Consider the following 15,154-nt stretch of genomic DNA (forward strand, 5'->3'; position numbering starts at 1 on the left):
AGAAGTGGACACGCTGGAGGGCAGGGAACAGCTGCAGGCAGACCTGGATAGGTTGGACAAGTGGGCAGAAAACAACAGGATGCAGTTCAACAAGGAGAAATGCAAAGTGCTGCACCTAGGGAGGAAAAATGTCCAGCACACCTACAGCCTAGGGAATGACCTGCTGGGTGGCACAGAGGTGGAAAGGGATCTTGGAGTCCTAGTGGACTCCAAGATGAACATGAGCCGGCAGTGTGACGAAGCCATCAGAAAAGCCAAGGGCACTTTATCGTGCATCAGCAGATGCATGACGAATAGGTCCAGGGAGGTGATACCCTCTATCACCTCCCTATCATCTCTATAGGGTGTTGGTCAGACCGCAGTTGGAGTACTGCGTGCAATTCTGGGCGCCACACTTCAAGAAGGATGCGGATAACCTGGAGAGGGTACAGAGAAGGGCAACTCGTATGGTCAAGGGCCTGCAGACCAAGCCCTACGAGGAGAGACTAGAGAAACTGGACCTTTTCAGCCTCCGCAAGAGAAGGTTGAGAGGCGACCTTGTGGCTGCCTATAATTTCATCATGGGGGCACAGAAGGGAATTGGTGAGTATTTATTCACCAAGGCGCCCCCGGGGGTTACAAGAAACAATGGCCACAAGCTAGCAGAGAGCAGATTTAGACTGGACATTAGGAAGAACTTCTTCACAGTTCGAGTGGCCAAGGTCTGGAACGGGCTTCCAAAGGAGGTGGTGCTCTCCCCTACCCTGGGGGTCTTCAAGAGGAGGTTAGACGAGTATCTAGCTGGGGTCATCTAGACCCAGCACTCTTTCCTGCTTATGCAGGGGGTCGGACTTGATGATCTATTGAGGTCCCTTCCAACCCTAACATCTATGAATCTATGAATCTTGCAAGAAAGTCCTTTTTTAGACATGTGGGGAGTCAGAAGAAAAGCAAGGGTAACATTGGACCCCTGCTAAACCAAATGGGACAACTGACAACCAACACCCAGGAAAAAGCCAATCTGCTTAATGGGTACTTCGCATCAGTTTTTCACAAACCCAAGGGGACCACCCTGCCTAGCAAGATACGGGATGGCCAGGGTGAATTTATACCCAGCATCAGTGTAGACCTGGTAAAGGAACACCTTGACACTCTGGACACCTTCAAGTCAGCGGGTCCTGACAGATTGCACCCCAGAGTACTTAAGGAGCTGCCAGGAGTCATAGCTCAGACACTGGCAAAGATTTTTGAAGACTCCTGATGCTTAGGTGAAGTACCTGAAGATTTGAAGAAGGCCAATGTGGTGCCCATCTTCAAGAATGGAGGAAAGTAGACCTAGGGAAGTACAGGCCAATCAGCTTGACCTCAATCCCTGGAAAGATTCTAAAAGAAATCATGAAAGAGGCCATTCTTGACAAGCTGGCTGATGGCAACATCCTGAGGGACAGCCAGCATAGGTTTGTTGCGGGTAGGTCTTGCCTGACCAATCTCATCTCCTTCTGCGACCAGGTGACACATCATCTGGACAAGGGAGAAGAGATTGACATCATATATCTGGACTTTAAAAAAGCCTTTGATCTGGCGTCCCACGATCTCCTCTTGGAAAAATTGGCTAACTGTGGCCTTGGCTACATCACAGTCCGATGGCTGGGGAATTGGCTCTGAGACCAGATTCAGAGAGTGGTGATCGACATAAGTGAATCATCATGGTGCTCCTTGAACAGTGGTGTCCCCCAAAGCTCCGTCCGTGGACCTGTTCTCTTTAATGTCTTTATTAACGATGTGGATACTAGTGTCAGAAGTGGATTGGCCAAGTTTGCTGATGACACCAAACTTTGGGGTAGAGCGTCCACACCTGAGGATAGGCTGGTGATCCAGGCTGACTTGGATAGGGTGAAAAAGTGGGAAGGTACAAACCTGATGACATTCAATACTGACAAATGTAAGGTACTCCACCTTGGGAAAAAAACCCCACAGTACGCTTATAGGCTTGGCAGTGCTACGCTTGCTAGCACCATGGCCGAAAGAGATGTGGGGGTCATGACTCACCACAAGATGAACACGAACCACCAATGTTAAGTCGCAGCTGGTAAAGTGAACAAAACTGTGGCTTGCATTCATAGATGCTTCTCAAGTAAATCTCAGGATGTCATCCTCCCACTGTACTCGGCCTTGGTAAGGCTGCAGCTGGAGTACTGCATCCAATTCTGGGCTCCACAATTCAAGAACGATGTGGAGAACCTTGAGAGAGTCCAGAGGAGAGCCACATGCATGATCAGAGGGCAAGAAAACAGGCCTTATGAAGAAAGGCTGAGAGCTTTGGGACTCTTCAGCCTGGAAAAGCGCAGGCTCAGGGGTGACCTGGTGGCAGCCTATAAGTACATCAGGGGTGTGCATCAGGATCTGGGGGAGTATCTGTTTACCAGAGCACCCCAAGGGATAACAAGGTTCAATGGTCACAAACTCCTCCCAGACCTTTTTAGGCTGGACACAAGGAAAAACTTCTTTACTGCCCCCAAGACCTGAAATAGACTCCCTCTAGAGGTGGTGCAAGCACCTACTCTGGACTCCTTTAAGAAGCGTTTGGATGCTTATCTTGCTGGGACCCTTTGACCCTAGCTGACTTCCTGCCTTTGGGGCAGGGGCCTGGACTTGATGGTCTCCCAAGGTCCCTTTCAGCCCTAATGTCTATGAAATCTATGAAATCTATGAAAGAACATTGGGGCCAGCCACCCTGCACTAGGCATGAAAGACAACTGGGATAAGGTGACCCCAGCAAGGTGATCATCCAGCCTCCTCTTAAAGATTTCCAGGGTAGGTGATTGCACCACCTCTTGGGGGAGTTTATTCCACAGTCTAGATACCCTGACTGCGATGAATTTTTTCCTAGAGTGGAGCCTGAAGTGGTCTTCCAGGAGTTTGTGGCCATTACTCCTGGTTTTCCCCAAGGGTGCCCTGATGTAGCGGTACTTGATGTACTCCCCTGATGTAGCAGTAAGATGCTACCAAGTCCCCTCTTAGCATTCTTTTTTAGGAAGAAAAGGCCCAAGTCCCTCAGCCTTTCCTCATATGGTCTGCCTTGCAAGTCTCTGATCATACAGGCGGCTCTTCTCTGGACTCTCTCAAGTTTTTCCATATCCTTGGCGAAGTGCAATGCCCAGAACTGGACACAGTACTCCAGCTGCAGTCTCATCAGTGCTGAGTACAGTGGAAGAATCACTTCCTTGGTTTTACATGAGATGCATCGGTTGATGCATGCCAGAGTATTGTTTGCTCTACTGGCTACAGCATCATACTGACGACTCATGTTCATGTGATGGTTGATTATTACCCCTAGGTCCCTTTCGGTCATGGTATTAGTCAAATTGGCGCCACTTAACCTGTAGGTATGTTGGGGATTGTTCTTAGTGTTGAACTTCATCTAGTTCTGATTGCCCAACTCTCCAGCCTGTCCAGGTTCACCTGAATCTGCAGCCTATCTTTAGGCATGACCATGCTCCCCCATAGCTTGGTGTCATCTGTGAACTTGGCCAGTGACCTCTTCACCCCCACATCCAAATCATTGATAAAGATGTTGAAAAGCACTGGACCAATCACGGACCCCTGAGGGACACCACTGACCACTTCTCACCAGGACAGCACAAATCCATTCATAAGAACTCTCTGGGTCCTACCTCACAGCCAGTTTCCTACCCACTTAACAGACGAGCAGTTAAGCCCACAGTCTTCCACTTTTCCTGTGAGGATATCATGGGATACTAGATCAAAGGCCTTCTGGAAGTCTAGGTATATAATGTCGACCTCCGCTTCCTTGTCCTAGTGGCAAAATACCTGGTCATAGAAGGAGATAAGACTGGTAAGACAAGACCTGCCCATGATGAAGCCATGCTGGCTGTCATTCAGAATCCTACTTTCTGTGAGCATATCACACATAGACTCCTCGATGAGTTTTTCTAACATTTTCCCTGGGATAGAACTTAGGCTGATTGGTCTATAGTTGCCTGGGTCCTCCCTCTTCCACTTCTTGAAGATGGGCATAATATTGGCCCTCTTCCAATCCCCAGGGATCTCCCCCGAGTGCCACGAGTTTTGGAAAAGTTTTGCCAGGGGTCCCACAATGACCTTGGCCAGCTCCTTCAGTACTATCAGGTGGAGTTCATCTGGTTCTGCTGACTTATAAATGTCTAGCTTTTCTAGCTGGTCATGCACCAGCTCAGCATCAACAGTAGGAAGGCGGTCATTCCCACATTCCCCCTGTGAGCCTTATCTAGCATGTTTTTCCCCTTGGTTCAGTGAAATACTGAAGCAAAGTGGGCATTCAGGAGTTGAGTTTTTTCCTGAGGGTCTGTTACCAGTTGTCCTGAGGTGTTAAGCAGGGGCCCCACATTTCCATTAGTTTCCCTTCTGTTCCTTACATACCTAAAGAAGAACTTCTTATTGTCCTTGATTCCAATTGCTAACTTAAATTCAGCCGCTGCCTTAGCTTTTCTAATCTTCTCCCTACATGTGCGGACCACTGTTGTATAGTCCTCCTTGAGGACTGTCCCAAGATTCTATTGTGTGTATGCCTCTTTTTTCTTTCAAGAGGACCATGGTATCCCTATTTAGCCAAGCATACTTGCCAGCCCTTCTGCTACCTTTCCTCTGCATGGGAATGGTCTTTTTTTGTGCTTCGAGGATTGTGTCCTTGAGAAACAACCACTCTTTGTGCACTCCATTCACCTGTGGTCCCTGGTCCTGCATTGCCTCCTCTACTATTACCCTGAGCCTGTTGAAATTTGCATTTGTGAAGCCCAGGACTTCAATTCTGCTAGTTGATTTGTCTGCCTTGTGGCGGACAGTAAACATTCTGATCTCATGGTCTCTGTTGCCCAGGCTACCCTCAACATTAGGGCTGTGCAAAGCTTTGGTCCCTGATTTGATTTGGCGGTGATTCGGCCCGATTTGGTGGCTGAATCTCTGAATCTGAATTGAATCATAGGTCCCTTTAATCTCTCCAAATCGAATCCAAATCGATTTGGAAAATTCGGCAATTCAGACATAGACACAACTTTAAATGTTTTTTCTACATACCTCTAGGTAGCAGGCAGCTCGTGAGTGCTGCAATGCTGGGGCATATAGAGTGTCCCACAGAAGCATGGGAGGCTCCTCAGTGCGCTTGGCAGCAGACCCAAAAGTGGACCAGAACCACTTCTGGTCCATTTCTGGGTCCACTGGGGAGCACACGGGGGGGAAACCGTGCCTCCCTGGCTCAGTGGCTAGTGCCTCCTGGGTCTGGGTGGGGGGCATCCGGGGTCCTCCCATGGCCAATTGCTGAGCCGGGGGGGGGACAGGAGGGCCCCCCACGCGCTCCCTGGAAAAACATTTAAAGCTGTCTCTATGTCCAAATTGCCAAATCTTTCTGAATCTCTATGTATCAATATGGAGGGTTTCAATTTGATTCAGAAAGATTAAAGGGTCCTCTGATTCGATCTGGATTCAGAGATTTGGCCACCGAATTGAGCCAAATCTCTGCTGAATCAAATCAGGAACCAAAGCTTTGCACAGCCTTACTGTGTATGGACGGCCCCCCCACACTCCTGTGGGACATTCCATCCGCCCCAGCATTGCAGCATTCACAAGCTGCGCTGGTACCTTGAGGCATGTAGAAAAAACATTTAAAGCTGTGTCTATGTCCGAATCACTGATTCTCCGAATCAGCATAAAATCTTCAGATTCAGATTCGGCCGAATTGAATCAGGGACAGTGATCTGAATCAACGAATCGGTATAATTGTCAGTAATTCAGGCCAAATCCAAATCCGAATCAAATAGGGCACGTTTCGCACACCCCTACTCAATATTCAAATTGCTCACCAGATCATCTCCATTGGCCAAGACCGAGTCTAGGAGAGTGTTGCCTCTGGTTGGCCCTTGCACTTGCTGGGTCAGACAGAGCTCTTTAATACAGGTTAAGAAGACATGTGACCGATCTGACCTAGCCAAGTGTTGCTCCCAATGTATGTCTGGGTAATTGAAGTTGCCCATGATGACCATGTCCCTTGCATGCGCAACTTCTGACAGTTCTTGAGAGAACTCCAGATCGAGCTCCTCCCCCTGGTTTACTGGCTTGTTGTAAATGCTTAATTAGGTCTCTCTCACCACGTCCCCCTCCGCTGCTTAAGTTTGACCCAGAGGGTTTCAAGCTGCTTATTTTTGGAGCCAATGTCAGCATCCAGGGAGGTGTACTGCTCCCTCACACAGAGAGCTACGCCTCTGCCTTTTTTCCCTACTCAGTCCCTTCTGTGCAGGGTGTAGCCTTCTATGGCTACGTTTCAATCATGTGAGGAGTCCCACCAGGTTTCCGTGACTCCTACAAGGTCATATTGCCCACCAGAGAGTAGGAGGGCTAGCTCCTCCTGCTTGTTCCCCATGCTCCTGGCATTAGTGTATAGGCACCAGAGTCCCCCAACTGATAACCTTGGTTTCCTGATACACTGTGGGAGAACTGTGTACTCTTTCAAAACTCTTTCAAAAGTGGTTGTTCTACTGTCCTCAACGACAGAGCTTTCCTAGCCTAGCCAGGTTAAACTAACCGGCAAAAAGTGAATCAATTCAGACAGGCTTTTTGAATGTCTGTCCCTAGCCCAAGTAATCTAATTCACATATATTTTATTTAGAGGTTAGTGCTGTAAGTGCCAAAAGAGGTGTATTCTAATCAGATTTTATTTCATGTATTCTTCACATTCTGATAGCTTCCTCTGCTTTGCTATAAAATCCAACATCGAGAATATCTGTTTGACTGATAGATTCACATATCTAAGGATTTTAGGCTGCAAGTACTCAACGTTTTGTATCAGAAAAAGCAAACCACAAATACACAGAAACCTAGGAGAAAAATGTTAAATGAAAGTTTCTATGTCACCAATTAAGTATACTAAAGACAGATGAACTGATAATTCCTTGAAAAAAGCATAAATTCATACTGAATATGGACATGGAACTCATGTTTTTTTACATTTTCATGACGGTAGTTTGGAATTTAGTGAAGCATTTTACTAGATAAACTAGAACTGCTGACATTTGCAAGCAGTTAAATGGTTCAGTACCTAATGCTTCAGGCATAAAATAAGGCTGGCAGAATAATTTCTCTCTGGTTTATGAGGAGGTTAGGGCTGAAAGCTTGGGAGGAATGTGGTGATGGTTTTCAGGTTCATTCTTTACTGAAAGGTCACAACTACAACACAAATTTATTGTCAACTCAATATATGTTGGCCTACTCATTGTAATTTCAACATTTGTGTCTCTACAAAACAAGGAAAAAGGTCACAAATTAGTATGAATCTCTTAACATTTGCTGAACATGCTATTTTGTTCTTTTATAAGTCAATCTGAAAATGAGAACAGGCTGTAGACAGACAAGCATGTACGTGTTGCACAGTTGGCTGACTTTAAAGAAAACAAAAACAAAAAAACACGACAGCAATATTTGCTATGAATATTATGTTTAGCTTTTGCATACTTAAGGAGACAGGGAAAAGGATTCCTTATTTATGCTTGCAAAAGGACCTCAATCTAGCTGAAGGGAACAAAAATATATTTCTATATTTATCCCCAAAGTAAAGAAAAATCTTTACCAAAACTCAGGTGAATTAATCTTTTCTTTCCCTCTTTTTTGTAACTGTCCCATTATAGAATTTAAACAACATTATGGTTTGTTTTCAATAACTTTATAGATGATATATATGAAACACTACATTAAAAGAATATTTAAGTTGCAAAAATGAGAAAACATGATAATGAAGGATGCCATGCAACTTTAATTCAGTTTTCTAGCGTGTATGCATGTGTGTATGTGCATACCTTTACCTCATTCAATGCACAGAATAGATTCTGCTCACCAACTGAGCAGCTATTCAGCCATTTTTCCATGGTTCTGTGTGCTAGGCCTTATTTACTGCTATGAATACAGAATTAGTGGTTTCCTCATGGTGTTCATTACTGTAAAGTTTAAGTGCCTTACAAACATTAGACTACAAGAAAAACTACAGACCTTGATCCCCCTGCTACCTAACCCGGGGACTTTTTACATGCTCCCTAAAATCCACAAACAAGGGAACCCTGCAGACCTATCACATCCAACCATGGGACCCTAACTGAGGAAATACCAGGTTTCGTTGAATCAATCCTAAAACCGCTTGTCACAGCAAGTTTTGTACAAGACACTACAGACTTTCTACGGAAACTTAAAAACATAGACCACCTTCCCAGCAACACCCTCCTAGCCACCATGGACGTTACCAGCCTATATACCAACATCCCGCACCAGGATGGCATCCAAGCCTGCCTTGCATATCTACAGGAACACGATTACAACTCAGAATACAGGCCCAAAGATATTACTGACCTTATACACTTCATCCTCACACACAACAATTTCACTTCTAATAATCAACACTTCCTCCAGATGATGGGAACAGCTATGGGCACTAAAATGGCCCCACAGTATGCCAACCTTTTTATGAGCCACCTGGAAGAAGACTTCCTCAAGAACTGCACCATCAAACCCTTGCTATACTTAAGACACATCGATGACATCTTTATCATTTGGACTGAGAACCTACAATCTCCGATTGAGTTCCATCAGAAATTCAACAATCACCATCCCTCCATCCAACTTTCTCTAGAATACTCCAGCACCAGCATCTCCTTTTTAGACACGATGATCAGTATCCAGAATGATAAAATACAGACCACGTTATACAAGAAACCCACAGACCAACAACATACATATCTGCACAGAACCAGCAATCACCCTAAACACACCAAAAAAGCTGTGATATACAGCCAAGCCCTCAGATACCACCGCATCTGTACTGAAGAGAACACCCGGGATTGCCACTTCACCAATCTTAAAAAGGCTTTCACCCAACAAGGACACTCGTTCAGAGAGATAGTTCGCACTTTTGAAAGAGCCACCTGGATACCACGTGAAGAACTGCTGCAGTACAGAACCCCTCACAAATCACACACCGCTGGTGATGACATATCACCCCTCCCTTGAACCTGTATGGAAAATCCTCAAAAAATTGCAACCCATACTAGAAAGAGACCCTATTCTTAAAAAGATCTTCCCAGAGCCACCCATCCTAGCCTTCAAACAAGCACCGAACCTCACCAACCTCATCACCAGAAGCAAACTTCCTCAAGCCCAGAACACACCGAAAGGATCCAGACTGTGCCATGACAAGAAATGCAAAACCTGCCAACACATCTCCACCACCCCCACTATTACTACACCCCACAACAGAGCCATCAGCATCCCAGGATCTTACAGCTGCACCTCCAGAAATGTAATATATTTCATCCAATGCACCAAATGCCCTGATGGAAAATACGTAGGAGAGACCAAACAACAACTGCGCACCAGAATGAACGCACACCGGAAATCTATCAAAGACAGAAATACCCAATTACCGGTGGGGGCACATTTCTCACAGGAGGGCCACTCTCCCTCCAATCTCTCAGTCCTGATCCTCAAAGGAAACTTACACAACACTTCCCAGAGACGAGCCTATGAGCTCCATTTCATCAACCTCCTGGATACTAGAGATCATGGACTAAACATAGACATTGGATTTTTGACACATTATAATCTGCCTGGCAACTGACTCCCCAGCCCAGCCCAGCCCAGCCCAGCCCAGCCCAGCCCAGCCCAGCCCCTGGCTTCTTTACTTTTCATTCCATCCAGGAAGAGCACACACCAACTGCTGAAACTTCCTTAGCCTGACGAAAGGTTTTTGAACTCGAAAGCTTGCTTAATAACTTTTCTCCAACTATTTGGGTTGGTCTAATAACAGATATCAAATTCACCCAAGGAACCTTGTCTGCTTACAAACATTAGTGAATTTATTTTCACAGTATTAGTGTACACTGAGGGATGGGAGCTATCCTCATTTAAAGATGAGAAACTGAAGAACAAAGGAGACATTAAAGTCAAAGTGTACACTAATTTTGGCTGCCCAATTTGAAAGCCTAGGGCTTGATCCTTTAGAGCATTTGGCATTATGTAGCATTTTGTACATATAGAAAAAAAATCTCTCAGTGACTCCGTTTGCAATTATGAGTGGTCAGTCCATTGGTTGAAAGTTGGTTACTCAGAAAATGAGGAACCCTCAGCAGGATTTTCTTTTAGCACAGGCAGGGACAGGATCCAGCTCTGACTTTACTATGAGAGTATCCTTTTGCTTTCTGCAGTTTTTTATCTCATTCACAACACATTTTATTTCTCTAGTTAAAATACACAAGGTTCCTACAGACAAAAGCTTCATTACACAACCCTGATTGTCATGAGCGACTGGTGCCATCTGAGTCAGGGGGCACACGCCCCCCCCCGTGACCAGTCAGCAACCGGGGTGTCCCCCCCTGGGGGGGAAGGATCATGAACTGCACTTCATCAACCTCCTAAGTAGTAGGTACAGAGACTCATGGACTCAATATAGACGTTGGAATTCTGACACACTGCAACCCGCTGGACATCTGACTCCCCAGGCACCTCTCCACTTTTACCTGTGCTGCTACATCCCCCTTTTCCCCGACCCCAGCCTGTCCCTCACTCCCTGATGCCTCCATTTCCATTTTCACTGACTGGCTTTCTTGACTGCATTGCATGCCAGCCTCTGGCTTCTTTACTACTCCTTCCATCCAGGAAGAGCACTCACACCAACTGCAGGTGCTTCCTCAGTCTGACAAAGGGTTTTTTAACCTGAAAGCTGGCATCCCAGGCAACTGAGCTGAGCTCACCTGGAGCCTCACAACTCCACTGCAACCAGCAAGCCTCAGGCCTGTCAAAGACACGATGGGTCTGGGCTTTCCCCATCCAGGACTGTGTGTGCACATGTGGTGGCTGGAAGTTATGGTGCCTCCTACCTGCCTTTCACCAGGGGGATCCTCGGTCCTGGCATTTCTTGGGGCTGCTGCACTACCAGCAGTCCCACCAGGCCTCCTGACCCTGGCAGAGTGCGGTTTTAGTGGTTGTACCCGGGACCTGGGTTCTCCTCCTTCCCCACAGCCACTACTCATACCTCCAAGTTTGTCCTGGCATGGGAGCTCGGCAGGGACATGTTCTTCCCCTGCTGCTGGTGATGCAGTGAGTACCCTCTCCAGCTCTGAGAGTGGGGCATTTTTTAAATGGTTTAAAAAAAAAAATGAAAAAAGGAAATAGGTGCAAATGGAGTGAGGAGGATGGCATTCAGTCCGTCTGCACCTGGAGCTTGGGGAACCACAGCAGTGGGAGGTTCACTTTCAGGAACACCAGCTGTTCCACCAAACCAGTATCCAAGGAGATGCAATACATCCCCAGCAATGCTGAATATCCTCTCTCTTGGAACACTGGTCAGTGGACAGGTGTTCCCAGGCAACCGTGGCCAGCTCCTGCCACATCTGGCTGCGGCTTGCCCAGTAGGCCAAGGGGTCGAACAGCAGTGGCTCCACATCCTCAGCAAGATAGGCAGCCATCAAGGCCTGAGCGCTACCTGCTCTGGACCCCACTATGGAAGCTATGCCCTTGGCCCACATTAGCAGTGCCTGTGGTGGAGGAGGAGACTGGCTGGTGGATGGTGTGCTATCATGGGACAGTAGATCCCCCTCTTTCATGTCCCCCTGCCTCCACTGTTCTGCCTCCTTGATTCTCTTCACCAGCACCTCCACCCACTGATTCAGGTTTTGACTGCTGCATACGCTGCCCTTCACCCTCAGGTCACACATGGGGGCCAGCACATGGACCGTACTGGACCTCAAGGGGTCAAACTGTTTCCTGATGCCCTCCTTCAGCCACCTCACCAGTGCCTGCATGTCTGGTGACAGTGGCTTGCCCCAGACAGGAACACTGATCCCCTGGAAGTTCTCCATTTGGCCCTGAAGTTCCCTCACTACAGGGATCACCTGGCTAAGGAAGGCATCACTAGTACTGATGGTCTCAGTGGCCTCGAGGAAGGGCTTGAGGACTGCCAAGATCTGGGAGATAGTATCCCACTGAGCTCTGTTAAGGGGGCTGCTAATCTCAATCTCCCTAAGCAAGGCCATCTCATGGATGGCATTCTGTTGCTCCACCAGCCTCTTCATAGTTATTAGTGTTGGAAGGGACCTATTAGATCATTGAGTCTGACCCCCTGCCCTGGGCAGGAAAGAGCACTGGGGTAAGATGACCCCAGCCAGGTGTCTGTCCAATCTCCTTTTGAATATTTCCAAAGAAGGGGACAACGCCTTACTGTAAAGATCTTTTTCCTGATGTCCAGCCTGAATTTGGTCTCTTTTAACTTGTGTCCATTGTTTCTAGTTACCCCGACTGTTGCCCTGGTAAACCTCATATTCCCCACTTCCTGCTGACCCCCCTGATGAGTTTGTAGGTGGCCACAAGAACACCTCTCAGCCTCCTCCACTTGATTTGCGCCCTGCCCTCTAGTGTGTGTACCTCCCCCCATAGTTTTGTGTCATCAGCAAACTTGGACAGGGTGCTTACTACTCCCTCATCCAAGTCACTAATGAAAATATTGAGTAGTACCGATCCCAGGACAAAGCTTTGGGGGAACTCTGCTGCCTTCATTTCTCCAGGTAGAAACTGACCCGTCTACCACCACTGTCTGGGTGCGTCCCATAAGCCAATTTTCCACCCACCAGACTCTGTAATAACTTACATTGCAGTTTTTTAGTTTATTTATAAGAATTGGGTGTGACACTATGTCTTTATGTTTTTAAAGTCAACTAAACTACCTCTGTTCCCTCATCCAAGCACTTTGTGACCCGGTCATAAAATGAAACTAGGTTGGTCAGGTAGGATCTGCCTGCTATAAACCCATGCTGATTGCCCCTTAGCAGTACTTTACCTGCTGGTCCCTTGCAAATGTGATCTTTAACTATTTTCCTCAAAGGTCTTGACAAGAATAGAGGTGAGGCTAACCAGCCTATAGTTACCTGGTTCCTCCTTCCTCCCCTTCTTGAAAATAGGGACCACATTGGCCCTTTTTCAATCCTCTGGGACTTGTCCTGAGTGCCGCGAGTGCTCAAACAGTTGTGCCAGCGGGTCCGCTATGACTCCAGTTAATTTCCCAAGTACCCTAGGGTGAAGATCATCAGGGCCTGTTGACTTAAATATATTCAGCCTCTCCAGATGCCCCCTTACTAGGTCTGTATGAACTGAGGATAGTGAAGCCAGATAGTGAAGCCTCTCGAGCATCAGGTATGTGGAGTTCCACCGAGTCTCCACATCCTGCATGATTTTGTGCTGTGGGATGCTTAGCTCTGCCTGTTTGTCCCACAGCATCTTGCCCCAGCCCCCAATGCTCTGGTGGAAGTAGCCTGCCACCTTCCTGCATTTTGAAACGAGCTTGCTGGTGGTGCTGGCACCAACACCAGCAGCCCTGTCCCCCTCCAAGGCATCCCTGACATGTGGTAGAACTTGCGTGCCACACAGCAGATACCAAGAAAGTTGGTATCACAGACCACCTTGACCATATTGGCCACATTATCTGTGACTATGAACCTGCAGGTGAGCTCACCCTGCCCAATGAGCCACCCCTGCACCAAGTGATTCATGGCCAGCATGATCTCCCTTGCTGTGTGGGACTCATTCAACACCTGGGCCTGAAGGAGAGCCCACCAACAGCCTGACTGGTTACATCAGTGCTCTGTGAGGGAGAGGTAGGCATGATCTCCACCCTGGCTGCTCCACATGTCCGAGGTGAAGTGTAAGGCCACCTGAGGACCTGCCATGCGCAGCTCCTCCCCCCAAGTACTCCCTTCATGCCTCATACAGGGACAGCACCACTGTCCTGTTGAAAGTGGTGAGTGCAGGCACTTCGTATGATAGGGCTATGAGCTCCATGAGCTGCCTCTACCCTGGCCGCTCAACTAAGGAGAAGGGCTGACCATCCACAGCAAGCATTTCCCAAATGTTCTGGGTGATCTTGCTCACCCTTGCAACATGTCCCCTTTTCTGTCTGCCTTTCCCCCACTGTTCCAGGGTGGCCTGCCTCTGCTTTGAGAGGATGGGGATTTTGGAACGAGAGGTGGACTTCCCTTTTGGCACGCTCCCGCTGGCACCAGGCTGAGGAAGAGCCAGGGCAAAGGGGTAGTGCCTGCGGAGATGCATCAGCATCCCTGTGGTGCTCATTTGTTTTGTTCCCTTGTTCATAACTGCTTGCCTTCTGCATATAGCTACACCCCACTGCCATGCAGTCTTCATTTACAGTAGGTTTGGTGGTCAAGAGTGTTCCAGTGCATCGAGACAAAATTTGGACTTGCCCACCTGCACAGAGAGGGTGCCCTGAGTAGCAGGGGTTGAGTGATATAGTCTTAGTATATTTTTAGCCCATAAATCACCTCATACAGATTTCCAAAGCATGATGGTGGGGGCCGTGGTCTATGAGACAGTGTACCACAGAGGGAGTCAGGAGACCTAAGTTCTATTAAGGTTTGGACACTGACTTACCAGTAGGTCTGTATCGTAAGTCACTTATCGATTCTGTACCTTTGTTTCCTCTCTAACTTTTTGTCTATTTAGATAGTAAGTTTTTTGGGGCAGGGAATGTTCTCTTATTAATTACTTGAGGGGTGCCTAGTGCAATGGTGCCATGATCTCAGTACACACACCTTGACACTACAAATAAAAACTAGTGAGAAATGTGCAGCCAGTCCCATGTTAACTCATCTTCAAGATTAAGCAAGATTCTTTTATAATTCTCACAAACTGTGTAAAGCTGATTTTTGCAGTATTTGTCATTATAGTCTCGGTGGGCAGAATATTATCAGCACCTGCAGGCTGACAGGCACATCAGCCAAATGAACTGCAATTCATTTATCACACCCCCTGCAAAACTACATAGCATGGAAAATGAGACCTGCTAAATGTCATAATCCAGGTGAGAAATATCTGCAATTTAACTGCAGAGAGTTAATGCTTTTGCCGCAATTTGACTGTAACTTTTCTGACACTGCAGAGGAAATTGTCTATCCTCTGGTCAAATCTGTTCACACAGAAACTGCAGTGGAATTGATGCGTTTAATCAAAGGATTATGAGAATTTCATTGAACTGCCCAACTGTTCAGTTAATTACTGATTTTAATGGCAAGTTTGCAATGCTTTGGTAGTTCTTTCAGTTAAAATGTTCCAATGATTTTAAAAAATATATAAATTAGAT

Source organism: Alligator mississippiensis, chromosome 11 (assembly GCF_030867095.1).
Source record: "Alligator mississippiensis isolate rAllMis1 chromosome 11, rAllMis1, whole genome shotgun sequence".
In the NCBI taxonomy this organism is placed as follows: domain Eukaryota; kingdom Metazoa; phylum Chordata; order Crocodylia; family Alligatoridae; genus Alligator; species Alligator mississippiensis.